The sequence below is a fragment of the Colobus angolensis genome, unplaced genomic scaffold (assembly GCF_000951035.1).
Source record: "Colobus angolensis palliatus isolate OR3802 unplaced genomic scaffold, Cang.pa_1.0 Scaffold283, whole genome shotgun sequence".
Taxonomy (NCBI): domain Eukaryota; kingdom Metazoa; phylum Chordata; class Mammalia; order Primates; family Cercopithecidae; genus Colobus; species Colobus angolensis.
Window position 1 is genome coordinate 2,529,481 of NW_012116077.1, and position 12,574 is coordinate 2,542,054.

Sequence of the window (12,574 nt, forward strand, 5' to 3'; positions counted from 1 at the left end):
TGATGTGATTAATATGTGTTGCATGCCTGTATCAAAATATCTCAGGTAACTCACAAATATATATACCAACTATGTACCCACAAAAATTAAAAACTAAAATTAAAAAAGATATATTTCTCCCAGTGTTTGGCTTGCTTATTTAAGGTATCTTTTCATGAGCATTCATTTTTTCATTTTGATGAAGTCCAATTTATCCATTATTTTTCTCTGCAATTAGTGTATTGTGTGTCCTCTAAATAGTCATTGACTATCCCAAGGTCATACAGAAATTCTTCCGTTTTTGGCCTTGTGCGGTGGCTCATGCCTGTAATCCCAACACTCTGGGAGGCTGAGGTGAGTGGATCACTTGAGGTCAGGAGTTTGAGAACAGCCTGGCCAACATGGTGAAACCTCGTCTCTATCCAAAATATAAAAATTAGCCAGGTGTGGTGGCACATACCTGTAATCCCAGCTGTGCAGGAGGCTGAGGCAGGAGAATTGCTTAAACCCAGTAGGTGGAGGTTGCAGTGAGCCGAGATCTTGCCACTGCACTCCAGCCTGGGCAACAGAGTGAGACTCTGTCTCAAAAAAAAAAAAAAAGAAAGAAGAAAGAAAGAAAAGAAAAAAAAGAAAAGAAAGAAATTCTCCTGTTTTCTTCCAGAGCATTATAGCTTTAGTTTTTCCTTTAAGTGTGTAATCTCTCTCAAATTTATTTTGTGTATTGTATTGAGTAGGGAGGTCAAAGATCTAATTTAACTTCCATATAAATATGCAGTTTTTCAAGTACCCTCCATTAAACTGATTTTCCTTTCCCCTGTCGAATTGCTCTGGGTTGCACACATTCTTAATTTCACTAGGCACTGCCAGATTGCTCATCAGAATGGCTGCACAGGTTTAACCTCACACTAGCAGAATCCAAGGATTTGCTCTCATCCTCTCATATTTTCACAACCACTTGATCATTAAACTTACTTTTGACAATGTGATGGGTCCAGACTTATATCTCATTGTTGTTTTCATTTGCATTTCTCTGATTACTTGTGAGGTAGAGCCTCTCTTCGTACACTTCGTACTCTTTAGTCATTTTGGTTTCCCCTTATGTGATTTGCTTATTCAAGTGCTTTGCCCATTTTTCTTTTTATTGGGACAAAGTATCGCACTATGACACAGGCTGGAGTGCAGTGGTGTGATCTCAGCTCACTGCAACCTCTGCCTCCTAGGTTCACGCAATTCTCCTGGCCTCAGCCTCCTGAGTAGCTGGGATTAGAAGCACCCACCACCACACCCAGCTAATTTTTGTATTTTTAGTAGAGACGAGTTTTTGCCATGTTGGCCAGGCTGGTCTCAAAATCCTGACCTCAAGTGATCCACCCATCTCAGACTCCCAAAATGCTGGGATTACAGGAATGAGCCACTGTGCCTGGCCTTGTGCCCATTTTTCTATGGTGTTGCCAGTCTTTTCAGGTAGTTTTTGAAGAATTCCTTTTAAATTTTGAATATTAGTTTTTGCCAATTTTACACATTGAAAAGATCTACTCTCAGCCTATCACCTGACTGTTAGTTTTATCTATGGTGTCATTTTTTGGCTTTGGTTATTTAGGCAACTATAAACCTTAACAAGGCATTCACTGAATTCTACTTCTTGTTTCTTGTAGTTTCCTCTTACATTTATTTCTCTTTGTATCAATCAGTTTTCTTAGCTGCAAGCAAGAGGAGATGACTCTGGATGGTTAATTACAAAGGAAGTTCATTAGCTGGATATTGAGAAGGTCACATGATTGTTGAAAAGGCATGCATCAATAGTTCATTCATTTTTATTGGTTAGTAGTATTCCATCATATGGACGTACCACAGTTAATTGAACTATTCACCCATGAAAGGATATACGGGGTTGCTTTCAGCTTTTGGTTATTATGAATAAGTAAGTACAAACATTTGTGTATGGGTTCTTGTGTACACATAAGTTTCTATTTCTCTGAGATAAATGCCCAAATGTGAAATTGGTAGGCTGTGTGATAGTTGCATGTTTAGGTTTGTAAGAAACCATCGAATTTACTTCCAATGTGACTGTATAATTTTACATTCCCATCAACAACATACAAGTGATCAGTTTTTCCAAATTCTGGCCAGCATTTGGTGTTCTATTTTTTACTTTAGCCATTTTGATACATGTGTGATATCTCATTATAATTCTAACTTCCATTTACCTGATGGCTAATGATACTGAACATCTTTTCATGTGCTTATTTGCCATCTGGATATCCTCTTCAGTGAAATGTCTGTTTATATATTTTGCTCATTTTCTAATTGGATTGTTTTCTTACTGTTGAGTTTTGAGAGTTCTTCATGGAATTTTGATACTAGTCCTTTGTCAGATATGGGGTTTGCAAATATTTTCTCCCAGTCTGCCAGTCTGTAGCTTGTCTTTTCATCCTCTCCACACAGGCTTTTGCTGAGGAAGTTTTTAATTTTTATGAGGTCCAATTTGTCAATTTTTCCTTTTATTGACCATATGTTTGGTGTCTAGTCTAAAAACTCTGCCTTGTCCTAAATCCTAAGAATTCTCTCCTATGAGAATGGTGTGAACCCGGGAGGTGGAGCTTGTAGTGAGCCAAGATCGTGCCACTGCACTCCAGCCTGGGTGACAGAGCGAGACTCCATCTCAAAAAAAAAAAAAGAAAAGAATTCTCTCCTATACTTTTTATGTTTTACATTTAGGTCAGTGATACATTTTTAATCAATTTTTGCATAAGATGTGAAGTTTAGTTTGAGGTTCCTTTTTTGCAAATGGAACTTCAATTGTTCCATTGCCATTTGTTGAAAAGGCTATCTTTTCTCATTGAATTGTTTTGGTACTTTTGTCAAAAATCAAATGTCAGCTGGGCACAGTGGCTGACACCTGTAATCCCAGCACTTTGGGAGGCTGAGGAGGGCGGATCACTTGAGATCAGGAGTTCGAGACCAACCTAAGCAACATAGTGAAACCATGTCTCTATTAAAAATACAAAAAAAATAGCCGGGTGTGGTGGTGCACATCTGAGGTCACACCGACAACTGAAGGATGGTGAAGGTAGAGAATTTTACTGAGCAATTAAAATGGCTCTCAGCAGAGAAGAGAGCTGGAAAGGGTATGGGAAGAGAAGGTAATCTTCCCTGAAGTCAGGAGGTCTCTTCCCTGAAGTTAGGCCATCTCTTTCTCTCTACTGACTGAGTCTGGGGTCTTTTTAGGTACAGGATGTGCGCAGGGCGGGCTGTAGGTAGTATTGGAAAAGGCAACATTCAATTGGTTAAAAGGCATTATTCAGAAAGAACCAATCAGGAGAGAGCAGGCAAACAGGAATAGAAGTTCTCACTCTGGGCCCCGGGTTTCAGGCTGTTTTGGGTTTGAAGGTGGGGTTTCACCAGGGACCCACCTCTATCTGCCTAGGCATTTGGCTGCTTCCAGTCACTATCATTATAATGGAATATTACTTACTCATAAAAATGAATGAAGTACCAATACAGGCTACATCATGAATGAACCTTTAAAGTACTATGTTAAAAAGACAGACACAAAAGATCACACACTGTATGACTCCATTTTTATTTATTATCTGGAACAGGCAAATCCATAGAGATAGGAAGTAGATTAGAGGTTGCCAGGGTCTCAGGGGGAGGGGAGAATGAGGAATTTCTTTCAGGGTTTCTTCATAGGATGTTATTTGGTACAGGGTTTCTAAAGTTGATTGCAGCGATGCTGGCACATGTCTGTGAGTATACTAAAAATCTGAATTGTACACTTTAAGTGGGTTAATTGTATGGTGTGTAAATTACATCTCAATAAAGCTGTTTACATATTTATTTACATATATATATTCAAATGAGATGGAGTCAACATCACCAATACCCCCTCATAAAGCCAAGACAATTTTTTAAGATAAAGAGAACAAATTTTACTCATAAGATACGAAGTCATACTGTAAAGTTATAATAATTAAATAAGTGTGGTGTTGATTTGTGATTAGATGAGCAAATCACTAGTGCCCAGAAACTAACCCGTGCATTTGTGGATTTGGTTTATGATAGACATAATATTTCAAATCAATAGGGAAAGAAGACTGATTCCTCGATAAATGAAATTGAGATAATTTGCTATCATCTGGAAAAAGGTAAATTTCTACCTCCTATCACACACGTACACAAATTTTGGAAGGGATGGATTAAATCTTTATATGTGTAAAACCCAACTAAAAATGTATTTAAAGAACATGTAAGAGAATATGTCTTTTACCTTGAGGTAAGGAAAAGCTCTCTAAAAAGAACCAGAACAAACCAACAAAAAAGCAACCAAAATCATAAACAGTAGCCTTCCTTAAAGTGCATCCCAGAATTAGGCAGATTTACTAAAGTGGACACTGCCAACCCTTTAATGACGAGTGCACCCACCCTCCAGTCCCTGGGAGTGCTGCTGCTAACAGCTTATAACTGCAACCTTCTCCATAGAATTGCACTCAGTTGTTGGGAAATACCTTGTTCTATTAGTTTTCTATTGATGCAGTAACAAACTGCTACAATCTTAGTGACTTAAAAAAACACACACAGGTATTATCTTAAAGTTCTGTAGAAGTCCAACATGGATCTTTCTGGGCTAACTAAGACAGAGGATGCAGCAACAAGGAAGCAGAGATCAAGCCCTCACCCATGTCAGAGGCGTTTGAACCAGAGCAACTCCATCTTGAATAGGAGCTGGGTAAAATAAGGCTGAGACCTACTGGGCTGCATTCCCAAGAGGTTAAGGCATTCTTAGCCACAGGATGAGATAAAAGGTTGGCAGAAGATACAGGTCATAAAGATCTTCCCGATAAAACAGTTTGCAGTAAAGAAGCTGGCTAAAACCCACCACAACCAAGATGGCAATGAAACTGACCTCTGGTGGTCCTCACTGCCAACACCATGACAGTTTACAAATGCCAAAGCAACATCAGGAAGTTACCCTCTATGGTCTAAAAAGGGGAGGCATGAATAATTTACCCCTTGTTTAGCATATAATCAAGAAATAACCATAAAAATGGGCAGTGCCCTCAGGACTGCCCTGCCTATGGAGTAGCCATTCTTTTATTCCTTTACTTTCTTCATAAACTTGCTTTCACTTTGCTCTATGGACTTGCCTCGAATTCTTTCTTGCACAAGATCCAAGAACCCTCTCTTGGGGTCTGGATCAGGACTCATTTCCAGTAACAACCAGACACCAAATCTGTCCATTCCTTTATCCTGGACTTTCCAGATTCTGGAACCATGAGAAATAAATCTCTGTTGTTTATAAATTACCTAGTCTGTGGTATTTCATTATAATAGCACAAAGAGACTAAGGCACCAGGTTACCATTACCATTGTGTTAGCTAATTGGCTTTATCCAGGGGAATAATAAAATTCTCATATCTTTAGGACAGGAAGTGATTCTGACACTTGGAGTAAGATGGCGACCAAAGTTAGGCTGCTACCCTCCCATAGGAACTGGGAAATGAGGGTGCTTTCTCCCTTGATGTTTACATTTCAAAGAGATGACTCTTAGGTCCATTCTTGAGAAAGATATTTGTGGGTCACAAAGATGGCAAAAGACCTATTTAGTCTGCAAAAGGATTTATGCACATTTAAAAGAGAGGAGAAAGTACTTACAATTGTAAGTTTTCTCAAATAAATGTTCTGGAAAAAAGGAGGGGAGAGAAATCTCATGCCTTATTTTCAACTGGGGTAACTAAGCCTCTTATTGTTAATTTGTATCTGTCCTTACAATCTCCTGCCTGTATTACTATAAAATAGTAACGTGAAAATTTTTTTAGTTATCTTTATTGTGTTTTTTTTCCCTTTCTCTGGGCAGTTGTAGCCATCTAAAATCAGCAAATCTGTAGTAAAATACAAAGCAAAACAATTATTAGAAGCGTGATAGAACATCAGAATTACTAAATTTGTAGAAAGTGAAATTTTTAGAAATTTTATCTGCCTTGGGGAAAAAACCTTTGAATATATTATACTAATGCTGAATAGTTAAATTGGATTTTTTAAAGATATTTGAAGTACACTTTTATTTTGATTCTAAACAAAAAGGAATGGCAATGACAGTAACAAAATTTCCCCACTGAACAACATAAGGATGTTTCACATACTCATACCAAATCTCTATGCCAGTTAGGCACAACTGAATATTGTGATGTGACAGTAGCAGTCTTACATTTGAAACTCAAGAAGAAATCAATTGCATTCCCAAACAGCTAAATATGCAGGTCCAAACAATGAAGGTATTTTTTAAACTGTCACATTCACTCCAAAGCCCATTCATCTCCTTCAGCATCCCACAGATGGAGCACATGTTGCTCTTAGCTAGATAATAAAGTGGCACACACAGTGTACCACTTGACATCACAGAACAGTTGCCTATAAAACTAGACTTTTGACACTGGGCTCCAGCTTCATTCTCACAGGTCATCATCCTCATCTGGGGGAGCAGTTGTCTAAGCAACCTCTGATTTAGAGTATGCTCATACTACACTGCCAAAGTTGGGTCCATGACAACCTCTGGTGAGGCACGAGCACGCATGGCAACAAATTCCAAGGTAGGGTCTCCAATGAGCTGTCTAGCAAGACAGAGGAAGGGCTTTTCAAAGCTGTAGTTACTTTTCGGCATTTACGGCAGAAATGTCATAATACTGAAGATTCTTTTTTCAGTAGAAGACAATAGATGTTTCCTTCAGTTTCCCATCTTTAATATCCATTTTGTTGCCATACAATATGAGGATGTTTTCACATATTCATAGCAGATCTCTATGCCAGTTAGGCACATTCTTATAAATAACTCAAGATGTTACCTCAAACGTTATAATGGCACACTGGGCTTGAATATAATAGCCATTTCTCAGTATACCAAATTTCTCCTGGCCAGCTGTATCTCATACAGTGAACTTAATAGATCCTCTGTTGGTGTGGAACACAAGGTGATAAACCTCAACACCTAAGGTGGCTACACACTTCTCAAATTCACTGGTCAAATGACATTTCATGAATGCAGTTTTTCCAGCACCACCATCACCAACCAATGCCAATTTGAACTGGACTTGGGGCTCTCCTTGGACAGCCACCATAATGTTCCTTTCAGAAGTGTCTCTGTGCCTATCCAGCTGAGGCTGAAAAGATGGCAGAAGCCCGAAGTCTTAATTAGCAATGAAAAAATGTTTCATTCATACATTAATTTTACAAATTGTTGTGATTTCTTTATTGCTTGCACTTTCAAATGATTAACTATGGAGCAATATTTTGTAGTTCCTCATGAAGTCTTGCCCAATCCAAGCCTATAGAGTAGCTTAACTCAGAACCATGCTAATTCCAGTTTTTAATTAAGAGTTTTTCTTTGATGCCCTAATAAATTTCTCCTGAGTTTCCATCAATTACATGAGTAACATCACATTTACATGGTAATTCAGGCCGTTCAGTGATTGCTCCATCTTCCTAGATAACTTTGTTTTAAGATGAGAAGTAGAAAGAAATCCATGGCCATCATCTAGTTAAAAGTCTTACAAGACACTGATTTTAGAGTACGGATTGAACTTCTAGTGTTTAATGTACACAACTTTAATTTGCTTTGTGTTTGGTTTTTTTTTTTGTTCGTGTTTTCTTTTTTTGTTTTTGTTTGTTTTGTTTTTTGAGACAAGGTCTCACTCTGTTGCCCAGGCTGGAGTGCAGTGGCATGATCATAGCTCACTGAAACCTCAAACTCCTGGGTTCAAGCAATTCCCCCACCTCAACCTCCCAAGTAGCTGGGACTATAGGCACACACCACAACACCCAGCTAATTTTTATATTTTTGTAGGGCATGAGGCCTCGCTGTGTTGCCCAGGTCGGTCTTAAACTCCTGGGCTCAAGCGATCTGCCTGCCCTGGCCTCCTAAAGGGCTGGCATTACAGGTGTGAGCCACTATGTCCAGCCAACTTCAGTGTTTTAAGCCTTAAGGAAAAAATCCATCCTATGGGCCATTTCTTCCATTGGTCTAAATAGTTATATAACAGTCAGCTAAATCTCTATAAATAACAGGCATCCACCTTTGTTTATCCACCCATACTGGAGAAAATCTGCCTCCCAATGTTAGTAGTGACACTATATCTGTCTTTTGTGGTTGCTAGTAATCTGTAGGTGCCAGGTTTCTGTTCATCTGTTAATCAGATACTTTTCTTTTTTATGTCATTCTTTCAATCAAGCCAATTAATAAAACATTTTTGTGTTAAAGTTAGAAATTGAGTACCTGGATGCATACTAATTACTTTAACTTTGTTATTATCAAAAATTACTAATGAGGATGATCTCACTTGTACTCGGCCAATAATCCTGAGCATATCCACAATGGGAGTACAGTTTAGAGCCCATTGGAAATATGTAGTTGGAGGAACCATTACTGGGAGTGCAGAAATTTGGTGTAATAATAATGTTTGCTTTCCAATAAATGTGATTCTTTATTGTGGTGATTCAAATAACCTCTGCCTGGGTAGTACTATGAGAATAGCAATCAATTTTTTAGAATACATCTTTTTGAGGCAAGAGAATCATTAGAATCTGAGAGGCGGAGGTTGCAGTGACCAAGATCACACCATTGCACTCCAGCACTCCAGCCTGGGGGACAGAGTGATACCGTGTATGAAAAATTTTTTAAAAAAATAAAGAATACCTCTTTTCAGTTTAGTTCAGTACCAATATCCATTACTCTAGCAAAGTTCTTTGTGGGAACAACTGTCTAGTCCTCCTGCGGTGCTGGCTTCACATAGAAAGCATGAATCCAGCTATGGTTCTCCTTCACTTTGATAGCAGTATGAGTGATCAGCAGCACCTGAAAGGGTCTCTCCCAATGGTGTGACAACCTGTCTTTCCTTTGAAATACCTTTATGTGGATGAAGTCTACTATTCTATAAGGGTGGCAGACTGACTCAGACAAGTCCTTATGACTTTAAGTCTCAGGGTTTCTAGAGAAAAGAGGCCTTTTAACTATTGAACATTATTATGAGAGGATTCAGTTAAATTGGGAACAGAACATGGTCTCAGACTCAAGTTCATAGGCCTGCCAACCATAAGTTCAAAGGGAGAGATACTATGCTTACTTGCAGGGGTCACTCTAATTTTTGATAAGGCTAGTGGCAAAGCTCTAAGCCATTTTAACGTGTTAGATTACTAAATCTTGGCCAAGTAGTTTAATTTTAGAGTTTGATTCATTCGCTCTACTTGTCCAAAGGACTGAGGTTTATAGGAATCTGCACACATTTGGCATAATTCCTGGGCAACAGTAGAAGTAAAATGACTTCCTCTGTCCTAGTCAATGTGCTCTGGTATCCCAGAAGTGGGAATTGTGAGTTTTAAGAAAAACTTCACCACTGTCTGAACATCAGTTTTTTATTTTTATTTTAAGTTCTGGGATACATGTGCAGAACGTGCAGGTTTGTTACATAGGTATACATGTGCCATGGTGGTTTGCTGCACCTATCAACCCATCATCTAGGTTTTAAGCCCTGCATACACTAGGTATTTGTCCTAATGCTCTCCCTCCCCTTGCTCCCCATCCCCTAACAGACCCCACTGTGTGATGCTCCCCTCCCTATGTCCATATGTTCTCATTGTTCAACTCCCACTTATGAGTGAGAACATGTGGTGTTTGGTTTCCTGTTCCAAACATCAGCTTTTTAAATTTTATTTGATTGTGGTAAGAACATTTAACAAGAGATCTACCCTCTTAACAAATTTTTGAGAGTACAATATAGTATTACTAGCTATAGGCACAATGTTGTACAGTAGATCTTTAGAGTTTATTCATCTTGCTTAACTGAAAACCAGCTTTTGAAGACAGAAAGATTTCAGGCCATCCAAATGTCATACATACCACAACTAGACAATACCTCTTGCCTTTTATAAGCATTAGTTCTGTGAAATCTAACTGCCACCACGTTCCTGGTAAAGTTGGTTACAGAGAACTTCCTGTGCTTATATTTGGAGTGCCCGTAAAGAACAGCATATCAATAGTATACATTACATAGCAAATCTCTTTAATATGTTGTGAACAATTGTATCTTTTTGGTAGGCCTAGTAGGGGTCTAATGCCTTTAAAATTCCTCTTTTGTTCACATCATTGTGTCGATGACACAACACCACTAACCAAGCAAATTGGGACTGAAGTATAGGAATTATACTTCCTATATATCTAATTACTGTTAGGTAATTCCCACAGTCCAATCAAATTTCTTTTAGCTCCTTTTTCAATTCATTTGCTCATTTCTTCTTGTGAAGCACATTTTTAAAAATGAACAAAAACTTCTTGTCGTATTAAAAATAGAGCTTCTAAGTTTGGAGCCAGCCATGTTTTAGAAGCAGCTTTTGGCAGGGCGCAGTGGCTCACACCTATAATCTCAGCACTTTGGGAGGCCGAGGCAGGCAGATCACCTGAGGTCAGGAGTTCAAGACCAGCCTGGCCAACATGGCGAAGCCCTGTCTCTACTAAAAATATAAAAATTAGCTGGGTGTGATGGCACATGCCTGTAGTCCCAGCTATTTGGAAGGCTGAGGCAGGAGAATCGCTTGAGCCCTGGAGGTGGAAGTTGCAGTGAGCCAAGATCGTGCCATTGCACTCCAGCCTGGGTGACACAGAGAGACTTTATCGAAAACATAAAAATCAAAAATAAATAAAAGCAGCTTTTACAGCTCTATCAGCAAAATGAATTACTGGTACCTGAGAAAGCAGGTGCGAAGTCCCTAACAAATCAGCTATCAATTTTCCATGTGATTTTTTTAGTTGTTATTGAAGTCAAAAATCCTCTATTTAAAAAATGTTATCTGTTGCATGACAGACACCAAACATATATTTATTATGTATATATTTTTATGTTTATTTTTACTCCAGAACTAAGAATTGCAGTTCTACTAACTGGTATTAACTCATCTGTTTATGCAGACTTAATTGCAGATAAAGCATAAGCTTCCGAAGCCATGTGATAAGTCACTGCAGCTAGGAAGCTTTTCAAGTGGGTCACTTTTAGCCATACTACATTACCAACTGATAAACATTACTATATCATTTTGAACAGGAATATTACATAAATCAGGTCAGATTTTTCAAACTTTGGACATTTCAAAGCTAACAGAGAGGCTATCACCAATTTCTGCTGTTCAAAAGCCTCTTCAGATTCTAGGGACCAAACCAGAAGATCTGAAGGATTATCATGTAGTTGCTCCATCAGAGGTTTTGCCCACTCTGCAAAACCTGGAATCTACTCTCTTTAATACCGTATTAGTACCAAAACTGTGTCTAAGTCCATTTGGGCTGTTATAACAAAATACCATAAACTGGGTAGCTTACAAACAGTAGGCATTTATTAATCACATTTTGGGAGGCTAGAAAGTACAAGATCAAGATGCTGGTAAATTCAGTAAGGATTCACCTCCTCATAGATGGTGCCTTCTGGTTGCATCCTCACATGATGGAAGGAGCCAGGAAGCTCTCTGAGGCCTTTTTTTATAATGGCATTCATCCCATTCATTAGGGCAACACCCTAATCACCTCCTAAGGCCCTATTTCTAATACCATCACATTGGAGATTAGGGTTCAACATACGAATTGGGGAGAGAATGAGACATAAACATTCCAACCACAGCACTACATTAGGCTGTTAGATCTGCAAAATGAGATGACTCTTAGATTGTACCACTCTAAGGCCCACAGCTGAACACAGATGCCTTAAATAGTTTACTCAGAAAAGCAATGTTGCAATTTATCTAGTGAGGCCTTATGCCCTTGTGAAGCAAAGAATTGTAACGAAGTCAAAGTGTTCGTTTTGCATTGCTCCTTAGTTTCTGAAGCTACCAGCAAAACCATCTATATTTTGAAAAATTATAGATCCTTCTGGTGAAACAAATTTCTCTAAGCGTTTCTGTAAACAACTAGATAAAACAGTAGGGGAGTCTCAAAACCCTTGAGGAATTGTCTGCCATAAGCATCAGACTCCTTTATGAGCAAATAAGAATTTAGACTTGTCCACTTATAAGAAAAGAAAGAGGAGGAAGGAACAAAAGAAGGAAGGAAAAAAGGGAAGAATGGAAGGAGGGAAGGAAGGAAAGAAGGGAGGAAGGGAGGAAGGAAATGAGGGAGGGAGGGAGAGAGGGAGGGAAAGAGAGAGAGAGGAAGGGAGGGCAGAGCATAGAAAAACAAAAATTTTTTTTTCAGACGATACTGACATCAGAATAGATGAAGGATTAGTAACTACAGGTGTGAATGGGACAACAAATTAATTTACTTCTCTAAAATCAGTACAAATCTATATAGAGCTTACCCACCTTTATCAAATTTACCTTTCTTCTTTACCGGAAATGTGGGATTACTACAGGGTAAGTACCCCTTTTAAATTATCCTTTGTTTTTGTTTGTTTGTTTGTTTGTTTATTTGTTTGTTTGAGACAGGATCTCACTCTGTTACCCAGGCTTGAGTGCAGTGGTGTGATCATGAGCTTACCCACCTTTATCAAATTTACCTTTCTTCTTTACCGGAAATGTGGGATTACTACAGGGTAAGTACCCCTTTTAAATTATCCTTTGTTTT

The 12,574-nt window shown here is 38.6% G+C and overlaps 1 pseudogene; it reads right to left on the reverse strand.

Moving 5' to 3' along the window:
* Positions 1–6,431: 6,431 nt before the first annotated feature.
* Positions 6,432–7,094, reverse strand: LOC105516552 (annotated as a pseudogene).
* Positions 7,095–12,574: the final 5,480 nt, after the last annotated feature.